The sequence below is a fragment of the Myodes glareolus genome, chromosome 22 (genome assembly GCF_982192425.1).
Source record: "Myodes glareolus chromosome 22, mMyoGla1.1, whole genome shotgun sequence".
Taxonomy (NCBI): Eukaryota; Metazoa; Chordata; class Mammalia; order Rodentia; family Cricetidae; genus Myodes; species Myodes glareolus.
The window spans coordinates 32,989,479-33,010,666 of NC_142047.1; the positions used below are offsets into that span (position 1 = coordinate 32,989,479).

Below are 21,188 nucleotides of genomic sequence, written 5' to 3' on the forward strand. Positions count from 1 at the left end.
GCGACTTGTGGAGGGCTCCCAAAGCCTACAGCATCTAGCTCCATGGATCCCAAGCAGGATGCTGGAGAAGAGACGCAGCAGATATTGTTTTGATATGCCTTGGCTCTATCTACACTGCCTCAGACTTGAAATTAACCTCAGTGATGCTGACCTTCTGGGTGTTGACCTTGAGCCTCTTTCTTTCTTCCTCCCTAGGAAAAGGGAGCTGGGTTTCATGGCCTTGAACATCCTAGGCCTGCTGCCAGAGTGGGGAGGGGCGCGTGTGCACTGCAGTCAGCAGGACCACAGTTTAAGACCAAATTCTGCCATTTACCAGCCCTACAAATTGGGGCAAGTGACAAATTACTTGGGTTGGCTGAGCTTTGCTGTCTCGTCTGGAAAATGAGGAAACAGATGCTGATGATCTCATAGGTCGAGGCGATTAGATTAAGGAAGAGGACAGAGATGTGGATTGTAATTGTTGGTACCTCGTCAGTGACAAACAAATTTATTTAACCAATAAAACCTTCACAATTTGTTTGGGGACCGTGGGCTCAAGTCTCAGAAGGCCTCAGCCTACTAGGGTTTGACATCTCTTCTAGCTGCTGCTCTGTGATCCCGACGGAGGGAACTGCTTCTGATGTCGGGGATCTCTGCCTAGCAGGGGCAGGGTGGAATGGTGGAAGCGGTCCTGTTGGAGGGGGGGTGCTTCTAGGCTAAAAGGATACTGCTGTGCCAGGGAGGATAGCTGGGACTAGGGAGGAGGATTCCAGCCAGGAATAATTCTTGCATTTTATTTTGCATATTTGTTATGATTACCTGGGCACAACACTTGAGAAGTGGAAGCCGGTTAGTGGTTCAAGGACATCCTCGGGTACACACATAGTGAGTTCTGGCCTGTCCCGGACTACACAAGATCTTGTCTCAAGAAATCAAACAAAATAAAAACACATTAATTGCTATTATTATTTAAACCTACCTTTTGGGTCTCTGCTGTTACTTCTGGAGGAGGCGTTGTCTTGAGGCAGGAACAAGAATCCCTCAGGGCTGTCAGCAGTGAGGGTGGTCCTAGCACCTCTCAGCTCAAATCTGTAAAGAAACAGCTATCTGGGTCACCTCCTCTTTCTCTGATTCTTTATGCTTTGTACCCTTATTGCATCTGGAGCAGAGTCACTGTGAATATGACACACAAGCTGGGAGATTTTTCCTCTTGTTTTGAAGCAGCAAAGGCAATAATATTTCACTTCCAATTCATTCTCTCAGGATATCAAAAAATTCAAATATTTTTTCTTGGAATTCTCACGACCTAGATAGAATTCCTAGATAAGATTAAATGGCTAAAAATTAAATGCAGTTATTAAAGCTTGTTTTGTTTAATGTTATGAATGCAGGTTCCACAAATATTGTAATCATGATACAATCTAATTCCTTTTATTCTGTTCTGTATTATTGTTTAAAATTATAAATATTGCTTGTCTCAGAAAGGAAATAATATTCTTCCTAAAGCTATCTAGTTTATTCTCTCAATATTTGAATGTTAACTGTTATCTATCTCTCCATTTATTTGTTGACTGAAAATATTTGAAGATGACTGAATAAGTAAAATTAACTTTCATCAACAAAATTAATTATTGCAATAGTTTATTCTTGCAATAGTTCATAATTCTAGCAATTAATGAAATTTTAATATTAACAGCTCATTTTATAATACTTCCAGAATTTATACTTGTATTTGGAGACCTTAATTTAGATATGAACAGTAAGTCCATAAGATACACATTGACATTGCAAATGGGAACATAATAGCTTACATCATCACCCAATCACTGATGACTCATGATTTGAGAAATATCATTGAATTTGGCATTTGTCTATTTAGCCATCCATTCACAGACATCTCTCATCCCTGAATCAGACAGAGTCCAACCAGGGAAGCAGACATCAATGGAATGGACCAAACTTAAAGAATAAGTCTTAAGTTTAATTTCACGTATCTAATGGACTGGATGAATGGGGTGCTCACATATGTGGTTAGATGCTGTTTCGATGTGTCTATGAGATTGTTTTTCCTGAATGAAATCGGCATTTGATTCAGTACACCAAGTAAAACACGTTCCCCTCCACAATATGGCCCTCAGGGAACAAAAGGATGGTTGGTTGCTAAGGTTTCAGTCTGGAATGGTACCTACATGCTCTTGTTTTAAGCGCTCCATCCTCAACATGTGGCATGGTTTTAAAGGCTATGGAGCCTTTAGATGTGGGTTCTGGCTACCAGATGCAGATCACTAGAGACAGGCTTTAGAGGTCAGATCTGCCCCTGGTTCTGGCCATGAACTCGGCTTCCTAGTCCACAGTCTCTGCCACCACAGGCAGATGGACCCACAGTGCCTTCCATGCCAAGATGGATTAGCCCCACACATACACCCACCTGAAACCATCAGTTAAACATGCCCTCCCTCCCTCAAGTTATTTTGGTCAGAGTGACAAGAAACAGAAAATTTAATTTGTCAGGGAAAGGGAGATACACTCTCTGCGTGTGAAAGCCTGCAGGTCTGCAGGCTGGAAGTTGACCTTCAGCCTTTGGACTTAAACCAAGATCCATTTACACCATTGGGGCTCCTGGTTCTAGGACTCCAAGACTCAGAAGGCAGCTGTCTCTCTGGGTAGTTAGTCTTCAGCCTATTGCAGAACTGGGGTCTCCAGCACCTGCAATTGTATGGACCAACTCTCTCTCTCTCTCTCTCTCTCTCTCTCTCTCTCTCTCTCTCTCTCTCTGTGTGTGTGTGTGTGTTTCCCTCTCTCTCTCTCTCTCTGTGTGTGTGTGTGTGTGTGTGTGTGTGTGTGTGTGTGCATGCGCGTGTGTGTGTGTGTTTCCTAGCAGTCTGAAATACTCAGACTAATTTCAAAGCTGATAAGACAGCTGTTCAACCAACTGACCTGGAGACTTCGACATAACATAGTCAGGAACAGCAGGAAGCGACCATCTCAGGGCTGCAGGGCCAAGAGAAAGAGGTGATGTTGCTGGAGGCTGTGCCTGTGGTCACTCATTGGAAGGTAGATCTCTATACTACAAGGAGACACAAAAACTGCCTGAGCCAGCCACCAGGTCACACACCTTTAGTTCCAGCACTCCGAAGGCAAAGGCAGGCAGATCTCTGTAAGTTCGAGGCCAGCCTGGTCTACACAGTGAGTTCTAGGCAAGACAAGGCTACATAGTGACAGCCTATCTCAAAGAAAAAAAGAACTGCCAAAAAATGTGCCCTGAAACTCTACCAGGCAAAATTGAGAGGGGCTGTTCTTGTTTCTGCCTTCTAACCCTTCCAGTCTCCTGAGAACGCTTCTCACAGGCTAAGCCCATCCACCTGCCATGAAGATCAGGGGCCAGGAACGGGAAAGAACAGGCCTATCTGCAAAGGAGCCCAGGACCACCACCATCCCTTCCTGGTGGCTTCTGACTGCCAGTCAACTGTAGTTCTAAAGAGATGGGTGACTCTTATAAGAGGACATGGCAGTGTGATGCTGATGCTGGACATCCCAGCAACACAAAGACCTTGAAACGGAACACTGGATAGCTCCTCAAAACAGTTTTTCTAGCTGCCTTGGTACCCAAGGCCTGACTCCTGCCCCTGCCCAGTCTCCATCCCAAAAGTTGCTAGCTCTGAGCAAAAGTAATCCTTGTCTCTGCTTTCTTGCAGAACACAATCCATGGGATCATGTCTTCCCTGCAAGGGACCCATCAAGAAACTTCCCTACGCAAAGCAAGACCCTACCTATAAAAAGCTCAAGCTACCGCAGTCAGCATCACTGTTTTGCTCCTGCTTCAAGAGTAAGATTTGCTTGAAGCAGTCTGTCACTAAGAAAACGGAAGGGAAGACCAGCCAATTCCCCACACAACCTTCAGGCCTCTTTGTAACCCCAGTGGCACATTTCTATGAGATCCTAGAGGAAAGAAGACCCCAAACCAGCCTCTCAAGAGAATTCACACCTCAGACCTGATAACCCCTGCACTGCAGCAGGGACCGGGCATTCGGCTCTTTGATTCTTCACTTCAGAGAAAATGAACGGCCAGGAGCAAGGCAACCGGCTCTCTTGCCACCTGGACAGATACTCCTGGGCCTTTCCTTCCTGTTTGTACTACAAAGAGGATGATGCTACCAAATCCAGCCCATTTGCTCACCACTGAAAAGGAGCCCAATGGATGGAGGGCAAAGAAAAGATGCATTTGGTAAAACAGTGGGAACGAAGGCATGGCAGACCATCTGAGGTTCTGCAAGGCTGTCCTCAGCCAGGTTTCCTGCAGCTTTTTGACAACATTCTTGTGCATGTGGTGTACACATGTGTGCATTGCGTAAGTATACTCAGGTGCCCATGCACACCACTTCAACTAGGCTGTGCTTTAGCTGAACTGATTAGTCAGTAAGCCCCTGTAACTACCCTTCTCTCACCCCAGCACTGACTCAACATCTTAGCTCTTACATTGGTGCTGGGGATTCGAATACAAGTTCTTGGGCTAACAGCACAAGCATTTTACCGGATGGGCCACCATCCCAGATTTCTGAAGTAGCTTTTATCTTTAGGAGGAAATGGTTAAGGAAACCTGGTAGTTGGCAGTCTTCATATATGTCAGTCTTAAATGAGGAAGAGAAAAATTAGGAAGGCTCTCAGTGGATCTGCCCCATGCTACTAGTTTAAATGTTAACGAGGGCTGGGTGCTCAGGGAGGAAAGGTTTTTTTTGTTTAGTTTTTCGCTTTTGGTTTTTGGTTTTTATGACAAAAGATGACCATGAGAATAGCTACAGCAGCCACTGTAAGATGGCCAAAATTAGAAGACAATGTCCCCTAACCTGAGCTACTCAGGGCCCACCATTACAGACAGTAGCAATGAGAAAAATGAGGATTTTCTTGTCTTTGTTTTTCCTTTGTATGTGTGACTGTATGTGTGACTGTTTGTGTGTGGTTGTGCTTGTAGCTCTGTGTGTATGTGTAACAGTGTTTATATGTCTGATTATGTATGTATATGTAGCTGTGTATGTATGTTGTGTTTAGCTGTGTGTATATGAATGGACGCATATGTATATATGTGTGCCTATGTGTGTATATGTGTGTGTATATGGCTATGCATGTGGCTGTGTGTATGTGGTTGTGCATGCAGCTCTGTATGTGTATGTGTGTGTGTGTGTGTGTGTGTGTGTGTAGGTATAGGGGGCTGTGTCTGTAGCTGTGTATACGTGTATATATGTGTGTGTGCATAGCTGTGTGTGCAAGTGTATGTGTGTGTGGCTGTGTGTGCGTGTGGCTCTGTATGCAATTGTATGTGTGTGTGTTTGTGTGTGGCTTGGGAAGTTGTATATGTATGTGTAGCTGTGTGGATAGCTTTGTGTATGTCTATGTGCAACTCTGTGAGTGTGCATGTGAGTGTGTATGTACAATACACATTCAAGTGAGTGTGAATGCATGTAAAGGCCAGAGGTCAACATCAGGTAACATTCTCTACTACACCCCACCTTAGTTTTCGACACTAAGTCTCTGAACCTGAAGCCCCAGACTTTGGCAGTACTAACTGACCAAAACCAGCAAACTCCAGGAATCTACCTGTCACAGCTTCGCCAGCACTCGGGTTTCAAATTCATGTCACCATGCCTGGTGCTTTATGAGGGTACTGGAAACGGAATGAGGTCCGTGTGCCTGCAATTGTGTAGCAAACAGTATCAATGGCATCGTCTCCTCAGCCCTTTCCTGCTCTTTCTCAGTAGGTAACAGACTTCTTTCCCTGAGAAACTGAAACTGACCGGACAGAGTTTTGTGTTTTCCTCCTTCTGTAGTCACAGTAAGACACAGTGGTAAATGATCAAGAAATAGTTGGGGTTCAAGATCCACAATGCTACAGAGGCAAGTAAGTTCTGAATTGTTGCCTTAGTAGGTGGCCATTTCCCTGTCTGTGACATCAGTGTGACATTGTGCCTGTATGGAAAGGTTGCTAGGATTAACTGAGTCATTTCTTGGGAACCCTCAGAACAGTGCCTGGCACATAACAAAAGCAAGTATCATGATCGTTATGTTTCCCCAGCAACAAGAATGAATACAAGCATCATTTTAAATGGATGCACACCATTCTATCGAATGGATGATTGGCGGACGTTATTTAACCACTTGCCCAATTGTTGGACACTTAGTCTTTCCAAAGCTCTGCTACTATAGTGACTGGTAAGCAACATTACATCTAAAGCTCTTTGCGTCTGTGATTTAACCAACTTCCATCCTGGAGAAGCAATTGCTAGATAAAAGGCCACGAGCTTGTTCAAGGTTCAGCGCACGATGCTCAGCTGCTCTTTGGAGGAGTTGCACCATTTATAATTCACAGTTCTGGGGAGAGACCATGTAGAGAGCATTGTCACGCAGCTCTTTCACTGCTGCAGAGGGGCAAGAAACAAAAGCTCATCCTCTGAGTTGGTTTTTCTTTGGTAACCTCAAGGAAGCTCTCACGCCCCATTCCTCAGCACTCATCACCACCAAACATGTATGTTCTGCCCACACATCCTAACTCAGACACAGGCTAGCTTTTCTAGTCATTAACCAAGATGCTTAGATCAATTGATCTGGGGTTCTAAGGCCACTGAAGACACCCAGAATATGGCCAACCTGATGGCTCTTGCAATCTGCTATCAACAGTGGCAGCAGCAGTAGAAAGAGTATATATTTAAAAGAAAGACTTTTCAACCAAACCTTATGATCAGATGGTACAGGTGACATCTTAATGGCCAGGAAGGCACCCTGTTCACCTAGGAGGAAGAACTGATAGCCACCAGGGGAGTCTAGTTCATCCAAAGCCATGTAAATGTCCCAAAGTCACAAGTGGGAGGAGCCAAAACATGTCCCTGTGGCTTCCAGCTCTCTATTTTTGGTCACCATGAGGCCTAAAATATAGGAGGACACTTTAGGTGTTTTACTCTAAGACCAGTGAAAACATCGCCTTATTCAAACTGCAGATATAGTGAGTCTGTTCAGGATGGAACAGAAAGAAAGAAAGAAAGAAAGAAAGAAAGAAAGAAAGAAAGAAAGAAAGAAAGAAAGAAAGAAAGAAAGAAAGAGGGAAGAAGGGAGGGAGAAAGAAAGGAAGGAATGAAGAAAAGAAAAGAAAAGAGAAGAAAAGAAAAGAAAGAATCACCACAACCTATTACAGGCACACAGGGACTCTGCACAAATGTTTACAGAATAAATAAATCAACAGAGTAGGGAAAATTGGTCTGGGATTTGTCAAAAGTTCTGATTGAACTAAACTCTCTTGTCAAGACTTAAGAGCTCATTAGCGAATGCAAAGATCAATATGTTTTAACTGAATGTTAGGTGAGAGACTGGACACCTAGAAACATTCGAGGGGGCGGGAGGGGGGGGAAGAGTCCCTCCTTCAAGCTGCTCCAGGGTGGAAAAGGGATGTGTTGAGATTAATAGCATAATCCTGGATGCAAAAATGATGTGGGCTCAAGCCTCAGAAATCCAGTTGAGTAGCTGAGTGGAGACAATCATCACTTTGAGTCATTAAGTCTTAGTTTTTTTTGCCTGTGAAGTGGACAATAAGAAAAAGCACTTCACGGAGCTGGAAGAGAAGGAATGAGGTGTTTACGGTCTGCCTGACAGTGAGCGACCAAGACTGGCTGTTGTAACTGTTTGTTTGTTTACGGTGACAGAGAAAAGCTCTTTTCATCTTTTCTATAGAAAAACTAGCTCAAGGCTTCGATCCTGATTGGGTTTGGATGCCCTCCGTCTGCTGCGGGAGTGCCTTCCGCTCTGTCAGCCAATAGCCATTGAAATACCAGTCCACTGGGGCGTGGTATATTTCTCTTTAAAAGAAGAGCAGCTTCTGCTCCAGCGACTAGGCTCCTTTCCTGACGGTTTATGTGTATGTAAGTTTACCCCCCAAAATAAATACCCCTTTAAAACATAACGGGTGTGGGATTGATTCGCCATTATTATCTTATCTGACCTCTTAATTACATCTGCAGAGATGCCATTTTCCGACAGCTGACATTCCTGGGCCAGCATCAGGGCAGAAGGTCACTTCTGGGGCGTCAATTCAACCCATACAACAGCAACACCTGCTGCCCCCCAGAGTCCACATGGCTGTCTTGCCCCTTTCCTTCATTCTAGGCTCTGCCCCGGAACGCTCACTTTTTCACCCAACACTGCTTCCCCCCAGCACCCCCCCCATCCAGCTTGACTGTCCTCCTAACTTTGTCACATCTGCTATATTAATATATTTACTATCCAAGTCCCTCATTCGCACATTAATTCTCTGGGAACAGAGACTTAACAGGCACACAGTGGGCACTCAGTCAAAGTCTGTGCAATGATTGGAAAGATGCGGGGCTAGCGTGTTGCTGTCGCCTGTGCTCCATTTCCTTTCCTAGCGGTAGCAGCCTCTTCTCATCTGGGGAATGGCAGGGTAGTATTTCCCATAACTACTCCCCTAGAGACAGATATGTTCTAACTTTTAGGGAACATGGTACCTTAAGTGATAAAGGGAACTTTGCAGATGGGATCAAGTTAGTGATCTAGAGACAGGAGAGCATCCAAGACTGTGGGATCCCAGGGAGCCGACAGATGCTCCTATGAGGGATGGGAGGTGTGGAGTCTCAGGAGGGGACATAAGGAAAGAAGTGAGGCTGAGAGTGGTGCTCTCCGTTTGCAAGGAGGAGACGGGCGCACAAGCAAGCAGACTCTGGGGGAGCATCTTGGTCCTACAGATGTGATCCTCAGCTCAATAGGCTCAACAGATCTCTGACCTCCTGAACTTCAGGATAGCATGTGTGGGCTACACTAAGGTTGCTCTAGCAGCCAGATATATAGACATCTGGTTAAAACTCTTCAAAGCAGTGTCCGCTAAGCCAGGCAGGTAAAATAGGCAGAGCATGTTTACAGGCAAAGAACCAAGACCCAGAAGGTCAAGGAAGTTGCCTCAAGTCACACAGGCGTAGAACGGGAGCCTGAGTTCAGTTCGTCTGCCTCTGGGGTCCTTGTTTTTGCCCTAACACCAGGAGTAACCTTGTATTTATGCAGATGGTGATTAGGGGACAGCCGCAGACTGCTTCAGCCCCGACAGACATGTTGTTTCCGCTTGAGGAGGCTGTGAGTTTTAATGGCTTGTCCTGCTTTAAAAAAAAAATTAAAAACATGCATTTTCAATAATATTCATGAAGACATGAACACATCCAAGTCCCGAGTTCAGGTCACAAAGTCTGTCTGATTGTTCAGGAAGCAAAGGTGAACCATGGGTGTGATAGCCCACATGTCATTCCAGGTGGTGGTCCATGAGACTCCGCTTCAGGGAGGTGGCCCCTCTGCACAGAGCAGAGAAGGAAGCACAGAAAGGCCTTGATGCTCCAAAACCACAGAGTATCTTTCTGCAAGGTCTCCTCTAGCTTGCAGAACAATCCATGGGATTCTTAGCACCCTATCTTAAAGGCAGGAAGCAGACACTTATGAAGATGTTAAGTTACACCAGACCCACAAGGGGGGGTGGGGCAGAACCAGGATCTGCAGGGTAGGAAGAATCTGAAGATGTCGTTTAACACTGACTCCAAGAGCTTCATAGGGAAAGGGCAGAGGGTGGAGTGATTGCAAGCTAAGCTACATAGGCCCTCACATATGGCCGAGATGATAGGTTGGGAGCCAGGCTGTCACTGTTCTTCTGACCCATCTCTAAAGGGCCCTGGATGACTTTCTAAAAGTCTTGACAAACAACTGAATTCAGGCTCTCCACCTTTACATAATATCCATTACATTATCTATCTATCTATCTATCTATCTATCTATCTATCTATCTATCTAGCCATCCATTCACCCACCCCTCATTCCCTTCTTCTTCCCTCTCTCTTCTCTCTCATTATATACATATATGTATGTATATAAATATGTGTATAAATATACATATATATATATTCTTAATAGGATTACTAGTAACATGCACTGGGTTTTTGCACGTTCTTGGCCTCTTGTTTGCAGAATTAAAATAAAAGTGCTTATAGATTTGCAAAAGTGTCAAGTAAGCTTTACTTAAACAAAACTACAGAACAAGTCAGAAAGCACAAGAGGGCCTGGCCCAAGTGTGAAGATACTTAAGAGCTGGGATTGTTGTTTGGGAGCTTAAGAGAAGGAGGGGTTTGGCGAGGGAAGTTCTCCATTTTATTTCGATAGGTTAGATCAAATGGTCACTGACTGCTCTTGTCCCCTCTCATGAAACATCTGATTTTAATCACATATATGTCCAATTATGCATAGGTATAAGGTGTCAAACACTTATGTGAACTGCTTTGCCCTCACAAAGGCACCCCAAACCAGTTTAGACCAGCCAGATGAGCTTTCCTACCAAACCAGGATGTGCTGAAAGCATATTTAAAGAGAAGTTTGGTGGTTATTAAGGGGAAGAGACGTGTGTGCCATTTTTCAGGGTTGGGGATGTATGCACAGTACAGGCAGGTAAGGTTTCTCAGGCTGCTAAGTGCATTATTAGAAAAGGGGGATGTGCATAGCCCAAACCAAATAAATAGGCACGTGGTCATCTCCACCTACTTGTGAATACACACATTGCTGCCCCCACCCACACAAACATACACACACACACACCCCCATGATGGAATCCCAGCTGCTGTTTGTAGGGCTTGCCTTATTCAGGAAGAGGAAAGAAGCAAACCCACTGCTGGCTCCTCTGGAAGAGAGACACTATAAAACCCAAGGCTTAAGAGCAGTTAATCCTGGTGTCTGCCCATCAACTCCCCTTTGAGAGACTTCGCACTTGCCTTTTTCTACAGAACAGGCTTGTTTCTGGTCCTGGGGAAGTTGCAGGATTAGTCACCTGGCCTTGGATATGTTCTGCTCCTGCACATGGGGCCCCAGACTCTCCCGTTCCTTCTGACAGTACCTTGCTGACCATGGCACATTTCTGCCTCAAGCAGCAGGAGGGAGTCTAGGAGCACTGAGCAATGAGGGCTAGAACCCCCACCCCCACCCCAGGTCTGTCCTCAAATCAAGGAAGATGGATGGCCTAGCTAACAGGATCTGAAGAACAGGAGAGAAAATGCCAAACAAAAGCAAAGGAAGCCTGGAGAGAAAGTGTGGGTACGGAAGAAGGTGAGAAAGGAAAATATGTGTATCAGGACCCAAGGATGTGGATCCGGTCTTGACCAAAGGTCAGAGCATTCAGGCCTACCCTTGTTCCTTCAAGGTTATGATAGGAGATTTTGTAACATGTGGGCCTGCTTGTTGGGGTTTCTGTCCTGCCCAGTTCCCACAGCTAGTAAGCCCCAAAGAAAATTACACAGAGGTCTCCATAAGAGATAAACCCATTGGCCCATTAGCTCAGGCTCTGTATTAGCTCTTATAACTTGTATTAACCCATTGTTCTTATCTATGTTAGCCACATGGCTCAGTACCTTTTTTAGCAGGACAGGTCACATCTTGCTTCTTCTGTGCTCTGGGCAGGACTGGGGAGGAATGGGCTTCCTCCTTCCCAGCATTCTCCTGTTCTCATTGCCCCACCTTTACTTCCTGTCTTGTTGTCCCACTGATACTTCCTGCCTGGCCAATCAGCGCTTATTTAAGACATGATTGACAGAATACAGACAATTCTCCTGCACCAAGGTTTGACCCAGGATGTGGCTACATAAGGTATGGTCATGGCATGTCCAGCCTAAAACAACAGAATTCTTAATTCAGGATATAGTTACGTGATGTTTTGGGTATTGCAAAGGTAATTACTTTGTTTGCTCCTTGTTTGTATCATGGTAAAGAAGTCTTGCCTTTTTCCTGACTTTTAGATTGGGGTATATAAAGCTTGTGGAAAATAAGTGTGTCTCTGTCCTTTTGTGTCTCTGTTTCTTCTGCCTAACATTACCACTCCACAGCCCCCTACCCTGGAACGTGGTATGAACCCAGCAAGGTTGCCCCTCAACAGATGTTGCCCCAATGCGGGCTCACGATACACAGAGATTTGATTTAGCTCTGCACCTGGTCAGCTTTGCGCACGCAAAGTGTGTGCCCCGGAGTTCTGGAGAGCTGTCTCTGCCCTGTCAGTCACCAGAGCACTCCCTTCTGAGGTTCATGAATGTGGATTCTGCTAGACACCAGGGTCCACCGACAGATGGAGGGACTCCTTAACAACCCATCCTCATGAGATGACGCAGTGCTAAGTTTTCTTAGCTTCCTGAGCTTTAAGAGCACGCTTCCTTCCTCGCTGCTTCAGTTAGGAGAGCATCTTTTCAGAGCTATGCAGACCTTCCTTGAAGCTGCCGCTAAAGACAAGTCAGAGCTTGGAGTTTGCTGGGGAAAAAGAATCCTTCATCGGCCAACTCGCTAGACTCTACCCCAATGTCATCCGTCCAGGAGAACTTGGTAAAGAAAGCTCAGAAGCTACAGTCACCCTGCAGAGAGGGTGGAGTACACAAAGGCTCCAACAGCCGAGAACGATTGATCCCTAGGCCTCTGGGCCAGGGGTAAAGAGGGAAATGAAGCCTTGGGGTGGTGAAGGCTACAGATGCTCTGCCTGCTGCCCTGAAAGGTAACCTGCAATTCTCTTCCAATATTGTTTCAGCTGGTGCCTCGGAACACAACGTACTGCAGAACTCACGCAGCTGCTCCAAGAGGAGGCTGAGCTGCCCTCCAATTACCAGCTGCAAACCTCCTGCCACCCCATCTTCCTTATCTCATCTGCGATAGATAAATGCCCAGTGCCGAGGAAGGAGAATTTTTTTTTTTTAACCTGGTAAAATAGTATGTGCAGGCAGCAGCAGGCAACAGTGTGCTCCAAGCCAGCCTCATAGATTCCACCTGGTACTCAAGCTAAGGAAGATTGTTTGGGAAGCCCCTAGCTCATTTGCTTGGTCAGTATCACCTAGGAAGAGCCTGCCCAAGCCGGGTGGCAATCAGGAGCTCTGCCCTCTGCAATTCTAGTCTAGAGCAGCCCAGAGTGATTTTCTTGCTGCCCAGAATGTCGTGGGCACTGGCCCCAGCCTGTCATCCCTGACCTCCTGACAGTTACTTGGAAGGAACTAGGCAGGCCAGCCACCAGGAAGGGAGCGGAGTGCTTGGTCAAGTGCCCTCTCTCTGCGGGAGCTGTACAAGCTGATTTTGCATTGGCAGAAGCATTAGCAGTCAGCAGGCTAAGTTATCCCCAGGGTGAAGTACTGGAGCCAGAAGTCAAGGGCGGATTTCAGGGCGGGGCTGCCCATGAGCCTCGCTGGCTCAGTTGAGCACTAAGGTGCCCACCCCACAAGTTCATCCTCAGAGTTATCCCTGATGTAGTCTGGGAGTCAGGAGGCCTGGGAGGAGCTAGGAATGAGCTGCAGAGGCTGCGGGATCCCAGGAGGAAGGGGAGAGCAGCTGAAAGAGGCCCAGCAAGAGAGGATTTCTGCCCTGGCTCCTCTACCTCCATTCCTTGCAGGGTTCTGCTGTTGTAACGGTGAGCACAGCCTTTCTACCCTGCCCCACCCAAGATCCCTGTGAACCTTCCCCTCAAATCTATGAGCAAAGAAACGGCAGGCAGTGAGAAGGTTAGTGGCACCGAGGCCTGAGTGTGAGTCTGACTCTACGTCCTAGAGAAGCCAATTCACTTGCCTGAGCCTCGGTTTCCTTCTCTTCAGTCTAGAACTGCCAGGACTTGTCTGAAATTGGAAGATCAGCTGGAAAGAGCCGTGGGGGTGCGTATGCTCATTGCTCAGTAAGCCACAAGTGTTAGCATCATTCCGATTACACCACTATCTCCCATAAAAGACCTAAGGGTCCATTACAGCCAAGCAAACAAATTAGGAAGCTGAATCCAGGCAATCAGGCCAGGCTTCCTCTCTTCCAGCCATACCTGGTGCCTCCCGTCATAAAGACTCCCTTCTCTCTCTTGTGGCTCCAACGACTTAAGACACAGGCCCAGTTTTGCCAGCAAGGGTATAAATGGCTCGTGGGGCCGTGCTTCCAGCTCCAAGCCTCCTGCAATAGATCATTTTAGCGTGAATCTTGACTGCGTGACTTGAGACCAGTCACTGCTCCTCTCTGGGCTGGGTTTTTCCCTAGTGTTAACCCCCTCTGTGCCAAAGAACAACTCACTTCTCAGTGTCACCCCAGCCGGGTCCCACTGAACCTCAGTAAATTTATTTGTTGTAGACTTTTGAATGAGGCCCTACGGCCTCTTGAGGCCAGAGAAAGGGAGCAAGTTGCTGATAATGTTGAAGTCGCGATGGAGAAAAGGAAATCAGAGGGGAGGGTGGAGCATGCAGCGTTCGGGTGTATTTTTAGGGCTCTGAGCAGGCCTGAGTGCCTTTGATGGCTTTAGAAGTAGAAACATGTGTGCGGCGGGTCTGCTTGATTTAGGCGCGGTGTGGCTACTGCACTGCCGGCTTCCTCCTTCGGCTTTGCTGTCGAGCTGGGGAAAGCCAAGAAGTCAGAAGAGAGAGACATGCCTGGCACATCCCACATCCTCCCACCCCCAGGCCTTTCATTCCTTCTCCTCTGCCTTCCTGACCCATGCTGAGTATCCGAGAAAGCAAGGACCCTGTGTGGTCTGCACAACACAAGGCCCCAGCCACAGCCTGCGCCCCACCCTAGCCGCTTCGGACAATTGTATCCAGATGTGTGCACACTGGGCTGGTCAGGAAGGATGCCGGCAGCCAGGGCTTGAAAACCTAGCAACCGGTGCCACCAGGCTTCCAGGCCACACCCACAGATCTCTGTAGACATGACTTCATATCCTCACCAGTTAAGGTCCCAGACAGATTACAATGTTGGGTTCAGGCTCTTTTGCACAGGTTGTGTATGCTCACCCGCCTCACTGCTGCTATAGTCTCAGGGATTCAGTTAGGCTCCTTCACTCAGATGGGGATCCCAGCTTTTCTGGACTGTAGGGGGAGTATAAGTACACACGCCCATAACCCTTGCAGGAGTGAACTGTGGGTTTGAACAGTCAGATGGGCCGAGGCACTCTGTGGCAATCTGTTCCTTGCAAACTGCTTTCTAGATGTGGTCTTCTCAATTGGATTAGTCTGTCTTCTGCTGCTATGAAGAAGAATCCTTAGGCAAGCTAATTTTGGGAAAGAAGAGAGGTCTACTCAGTTCAAAGTTCTGAATGGTCCAGAGCATGGCTCAGCTCAGATGAGGACCTCAGAGCAGATGGTGCTACAATACAATGGCAGGGGGGTGGGACAGGATCAGGACAACATCTTAGAGGTCCCATTACTTCTCATACCACCACTCCGCAGGCCAAGCTACCACGAGCCTTTGGGGGACAAACTCTATGCAAACACAACCGGATCTATTCCACAGTTGTTACCAGCCCACTTCCACCCAGGCCGCATAGTTAAAAATTATTAAATATCTCCAGTGGTTTGGGTTGGGGGTCAAGGGGTTCCAGGTTCTTGTCTTAATATTATTCAAAGATTTGAAATAAAAGCCGTCACGGATTTGCAGATGAAGCAAGGGAAGTTCATTTCAAACAAACCAATAGAAGAGATAAGAAAACACTGGAAGGGGGCATTGGGTCACAAGAGAGAGGGTGCTCAAGGGCCCCAGGTTTCAACCTGGGGTCTCTTTTCGTGGGGTCTAAAGAAAGGAGAGACTGTCTCCAAAGGGGTGCAGGTTAGGTGATTCTCTACTTTGATCGAGAGACTAGATCAAATCGTCATTTCCTACTGCGCATGCCCCTTCCCATGATGCATCTAATTTTAATCACATGCGTGACCAATCATGCATAGGCATAAGGTGGTAACTTAGGGGCTCTCCCTAGAAGTTAACTGTGAGGACACAGTTTGCCTTTACAGCACATATACCAAAATCCAGTTCAGGTCTGATCCGGGTCTTCTTACCTGGATTCACCGGGAATATATTCGAATGAAAACTATCTAAATTTGGTTGTTTGAGGCACAGAGGAACTTACACTGATGTTCAGAGAGGGATGTATGTAAGTCCACTGTAGGTGGGATGAGGGGGGTCCTCAGGTTTCTAGAGGCATTGCTCACAGAGGGGTGTGAGTATAAAGTACATGCAGGTAAAGGAATCAGGCTGCCAAGTGGATTATTAGAAAAGGGGTGTGCACGCCCCAAACCAGATACAGTTCCTGACTGCTGAGCTCTCCCCCTGTGCTTGCCTGACTCATATGGAGGCAACAGAAGAGAAAGGTACACCAGGCTGAATGAAATCAAAGCCTGGTCACCTTCCTCTGGCCCTAATGAGAGATGGTTGGGTGGTCAGGGCCTACTGATCAACCAATCTGAAATAACAGAGGGAAGCTTTGGGCACTGTAGGCCATTTGCACTACACATAGATGGGGCACGTTTCAGAGCCTGCTACCCACAGGCAGCCACCACCACACACAGCATGCCCAGGCATGCCTGCCCAGAAGCTGTGAAGGGGCACAGGCTAGCTGTGTCTGCAGGATCGATCTGCTCATGGATTTCTGCTCCTAAACCTAGGGGCCATGCACACATCAGCCGGACATGTCCAGAGTCTAACAAGCCAGGGGGTCAGAACATAGGGGAAGGGAATTAGGATGGAGAGAGAAGAAAAGAGAAGAGAGGAGAGTGAATGAAAGGGAAAGAGGGACAATAGAGATGGGAAGGCCTTGGGGCAGGTCTCCATGAACCTCAGCAGATGCCCAGGCACACCCTCAATGCTATCAATGCTAGAATCATTCACGCCCTAATCTCTCTCTCTCTCTCTCTCTCTCTCTCTCTCTCTCTCTCTCTCCTCTCCTCTCCTCTCCTCTCCTCTCCTCTCCCTCTCCTCCTCCCTCTCCCTCTCTCTCTACCTATCATTCATACTCTAATCTCTCTCTCTTCCTGTCCTCCTCCCTCTCTGTCTCCCTCCCTCCCTGTCTGTCTGTCTGTCTGTCTCTGTCTCTCTGTGTGTGTTGCACGAATGTGAGTGTGCACTTAGGTGTGTATGTGGAGACCGAAGGAGGACGTCCAGTCTCTTCCTCTACTGCTCTCTTTATTTATTGCCCTGAGAAAGGATCTCTCACCAAACACTTGCCATGTATGCAAAGCTGGCTGAGCAGGGAGCCCTGGGAACCAATCCGCCTGTCTCTGCCTTCCCATGCTGAGGTTACAGGCATGCACAGCCATGGTCGCCCTTTTTGATTATATGTGGATACCAGGGATCCAAACTCGGGTTCTTGTGTATGTACAACACACACTCTTGCTGAGCCACCTTCCCAGCTCCTACACTAAATTCTTCATGGCTATTGACCCTTTGGCTGTAAAATAGGGATAATACAGTGGCTACCCCACAGAGAAGCACAAACATGTCAGACACACAGGAGGGCTGGAGAAAGCGGGGAGACAGATGGCACAGGGTTACCAGGGGCTCACAAGAGGCCACTTATGTCCCACGCTGGGCCACAGTAAGGGCTTAAAATACAGTTACTACTGCTGTTTCTTATATTACTGACATCACCATCACAGGCTAGGTCCTGCTCCAGGGCCTTTTTTCTCCATTAACTCACCCACCCCCTCCCCCCAACCACCTTGCCCGTGGCTAAAATCAGATTTTATCGATGGGTCGGGAAGGACCAGAGAGGCTGGAAAATCATTTTTTTCAAAGGCGCACAGCTGATGAGAGGCACGGCCAGTATATAAGGAAGACCTCCAAAGTCCACCCACCACAACAGGTCAGGACGTCCACATTTAAAGAGGGATGACCTGAACAACCGACCGACACTCAGTGAGCACTCACTGCCTGACAGGCTCGGTATCAACTGTTTGCGTTCATGGTCTTGAATTCTCACGAAGTCCTGAATCACGCATTATCGCTGCTGTCGCCGTCTGTTTGTTAAGTGAGCAACTGGTGCACAGAACAGGACGATGGAGCAGCTTGCCTGTGGTCAGTCGGGAACTGAAGGAGCCCCGGTCCCCAGGGACGCAGCTGCAACCACTCCCGGGAGACACAGAGCCGCCTCAGAGGGCGATACTGAACTGTCTGGAAGTTATATTTTTAAAATGTATTTTTAGGCCGAAGCAAGGTGTAGAAGAGCCTGTATAATGCGCTGTATTTTTAAAACGGAGACATATGGCCCTATGTGTTTGTAACGGCACGGTATGTGGAAAGCTGTGTGCGCAGGAAGCCGGTACTAATTGTTGCCTGCGGGGAAGACACTGGGGGTGGGGGGTAGGGTCGGGGGAGGGGTGAGGGAGAGTCACGCTTTAACACCCCTTACATTTTTATATCTGCCTTTAAATGTATGAACTAGAGGCCCCCGGTTCAGGGTTTCTAAATTATCGGCATTACTTTGTCATCTTCCTGGTAACACTGTCATAGCTGGCTCCTCAGGAAAGCCCCCGAGGAGGCAGATGGCAAAGGAAGGCCTGCATCCCAAAGATGGGCAGCAAGGAGCACAGTGTGTGCTCTGGTGTCAATGTCCCCTTTCACTCAGCCTCGGCTTCCAGATCTGCTCTGTTACTCTGCCCTCAGGTAGGAGACTCCCTGGGAGGCCCAACGGCCTGGAGCCCATTGCTACCTCTCCTGGGGAAGAGATGGACAAGGGCCCTTGTCCAAGCTACCCATCACCACTTTTTCGTGACCATGCCACTTCAGGTTTTTCTCTGGACCTTTCCCCTATGCTCTTTAAAAATATGAAGAAGGTTGGGGGAAAAAAGTGAAGGAGGGGCTCCCATGGCCGGCCCTGCTGACTCTCCTTTTTAGTTAGCAGTGGCTCCTCCCTCTCCCCTTTATCTCAGGTTCCCAACCTTCTTCCCTAGGATCCAGGCCGCTGTGCCTGCTGGGATTGCCAGGGCGACACTTCCTCATCTACTTTAGAGGTTTCCCTTGGAGTAGCAGGTCTCTCGAGTCAACATCGTTGGGGAGCAAAACATTAAAACGTAAGCTCAGGACCCATTTCTCAGAGGCAGCTTGCAACAGTGGTCCAGAGCCACCCCCTAAGGACCCCCATTCCGGTACAGATGCCAGGTGGTTCTCAGAAGAACCCTGTCTGGTTGGAACTCGGAAGTCCCAAGATCCTGTTCCCTCCTGGGGAAGGGCTGGAGGGGAAACAGGAAGCAAGGATGCTGTAAGAGGCGTCTAAGTTTTCACCCTGCAGACAGTAGCAACTGTGGAATGGGTCTGGGGCTGAGACATCCATGCTCTAGAGCACGGGTTTCCTCTGGAGAGAAGACACCAGACTTGAACTAAGTCCCCAGTTTACCAGAAGGAAAGGAAAGAAGAAATGGTGGGCAGGGGTTACAGGAGAGAGAAAAAGGTGGGAGGAAGGAGGAAGAAGAGAAGAAGTAGCCTTCTCTGGCAGAACAACTGAAAGGACCCGAGTTAGGGTCCGAGTTCCACAGCCCAGTGAACCTGAGAAGACAAATCAGCCTGCATGGAGCTTAGGAGTGGCCACGGAGCAGCAGGCAGCGGCGCGGAGCCACTTTCCAGACTCACAAACAGAGACCAGAAGGGTAACGAATCTCATCAGAGTTCCCACCTGTGTTGGCGCGCATTGGCGGACAGAGCTGCAAAGTGCGTGGCCGCAAAGAGCCCAGTCTGCGCTGCGGAGTCAGAGCTCCACGGGGTGCAGCAGGGAGGCTAGGCTCAGCAGGCGGGGGACGCCAGCGGACGGCCGCGTGGCCACAGCGCCCCCTGGCGGCGTCTGAAATCCTCGTGGGAGGACACCTGTGTAGGCAACAACACGTGGACAGAAATAGCTGCAGCCTCCGACATTTCACTCCACCCGGAGAGTGAGTGGGAAAAGGGCCAGACAGGAGGCATCAGGCCTCTTACTGTCGCTGGGGTCAGGCGCAGTGCCATCTCTACGTGGGTGAGATAACTAAAGGAACTACCCAGTCCTACCAAGGCCGTCAAGATTTAAACACCACAGTACTGATCCAAAAGATTCAGAATTAAAGAGATACCAGGGGAAACAAAACCCACTTCTAAGACAAGGCAGTACCGGCACCACAGGACCTTAGACCTCAGCTTGCGCGAGGTCAGAACACTGTTGAGTCTCTGGCTCTTCAGAGCCTGGCATCCCGGATCTGAACATGAAGTCAGAGCTTCAGGTGGGCTTACCATACTAAACTGACCAGCATCCAGGATGCCCTTCTGCAGCCGGTGGTCTGAGAAGCCAGGCACAGCCCCCTCTGTAACAGTCCAAAGACATTGAAAGGTTTGAACTTCTGGGGACTCTTCAAAGGAAGGAGGGCAAAGGAGACCTGCTACCCTGTGGAACAAGGCCAAGGGTTTGCTTCTTAAATCTAATTGCTTATGCTTTTCTGTCCTTGACTATATGGGAGTCCACCTACCTCCACATACCTTAGAATTGAATAGGCATGTGTCTACACTCAGACGTGCTCTGCCCTTTGTGATAAGTGGCTAGATCTTGGTACAAGGCATGCTGGGAATCTCGTTTCTGTGAAGCAGTGAGAACAGAAGGAAACGGGTAGGCACCGGGTCCAGGGTTCCTCTGAAAGGCTTCATGGACTAGGCTGTTTCTCCTTCCAGCCCCAGGGGGTCTGCAGCTCTCCCTTCTTGAGCTGCCCTGCATCCAGCGCTTCCACACAATACTGAACATTCTTCGGCTTTCTCAAGGGCGCTTTCCTGAGGCCTGTACGAAGTTCCCAGGCGGCGACTGGAGAGATGGTTCAGTGGTTAAGAGCACTTGTTCTTGCAGAGGACCCATGTTCAGGTCCCAGCGCCCACGCAGTGGCTCTTAACCTCCTGTAACTCCAGTACCAGGGGACCGGATTGAGGCGCGCATCCTGACCAGCAGGAATGAACGCCACCAAAAACGAGAATTCCTTCCCTGGTCACGTCTTTATTTGGAGCCCTTTGATTGAGGAAAATTGGGGGAAGGGAAGATAGAGCAGGGATAAGAGAAAGCTTAGAGAGAGAAAGTAGAGTCCAGAGGCAACTGCTTTTAAACGGTGGAGAGGCTTGAGCGCTGTCCTGATTGGTTAATGCCATTCTGCTGGTCTGAGCATGTGCAAGCAAGGGTGCAGGCAAGGGTGCTCAGCCCCACATGGCTGAGCCAGGTATACCTCCAAACTGCAGGACCACCTGTGCCTCCAGGTGGCTCCCAACACCGGATAAGGACACCAGACACGCGTGTGGCACACATGTATGTTTGAAGGCGAAACATTTACGCATTAAAAAAAGAGAAAGGAATGATGAAAAGATAGAAGGAAGGAAGGGAGGAAAGAAAGAAAGATGTATGTGGGCCACAATGAAGAAGAAGAGGAGGAGGAGGA

At 48.1% G+C, this 21,188-nt stretch overlaps 1 long non-coding RNA gene across 1 annotated transcript in view; it reads right to left on the minus strand.

Annotated features, from left to right (window-relative positions):
- LOC146890305 (uncharacterized) overlaps positions 1 to 19,548 on the minus strand; it is a 30,265-nt gene extending 10,717 nt beyond the window's left edge. The window contains exons 1-2 of the long non-coding RNA XR_014998983.1: positions 19,427 to 19,548; positions 959 to 1,068 (exon numbers count right to left, since the gene is read on the minus strand). This is a non-coding gene — a long non-coding RNA (uncharacterized LOC146890305). The remainder of the gene's footprint in view (positions 1 to 958; positions 1,069 to 19,426) is intronic.
- Positions 19,549 to 21,188: the final 1,640 nt, after the last annotated feature.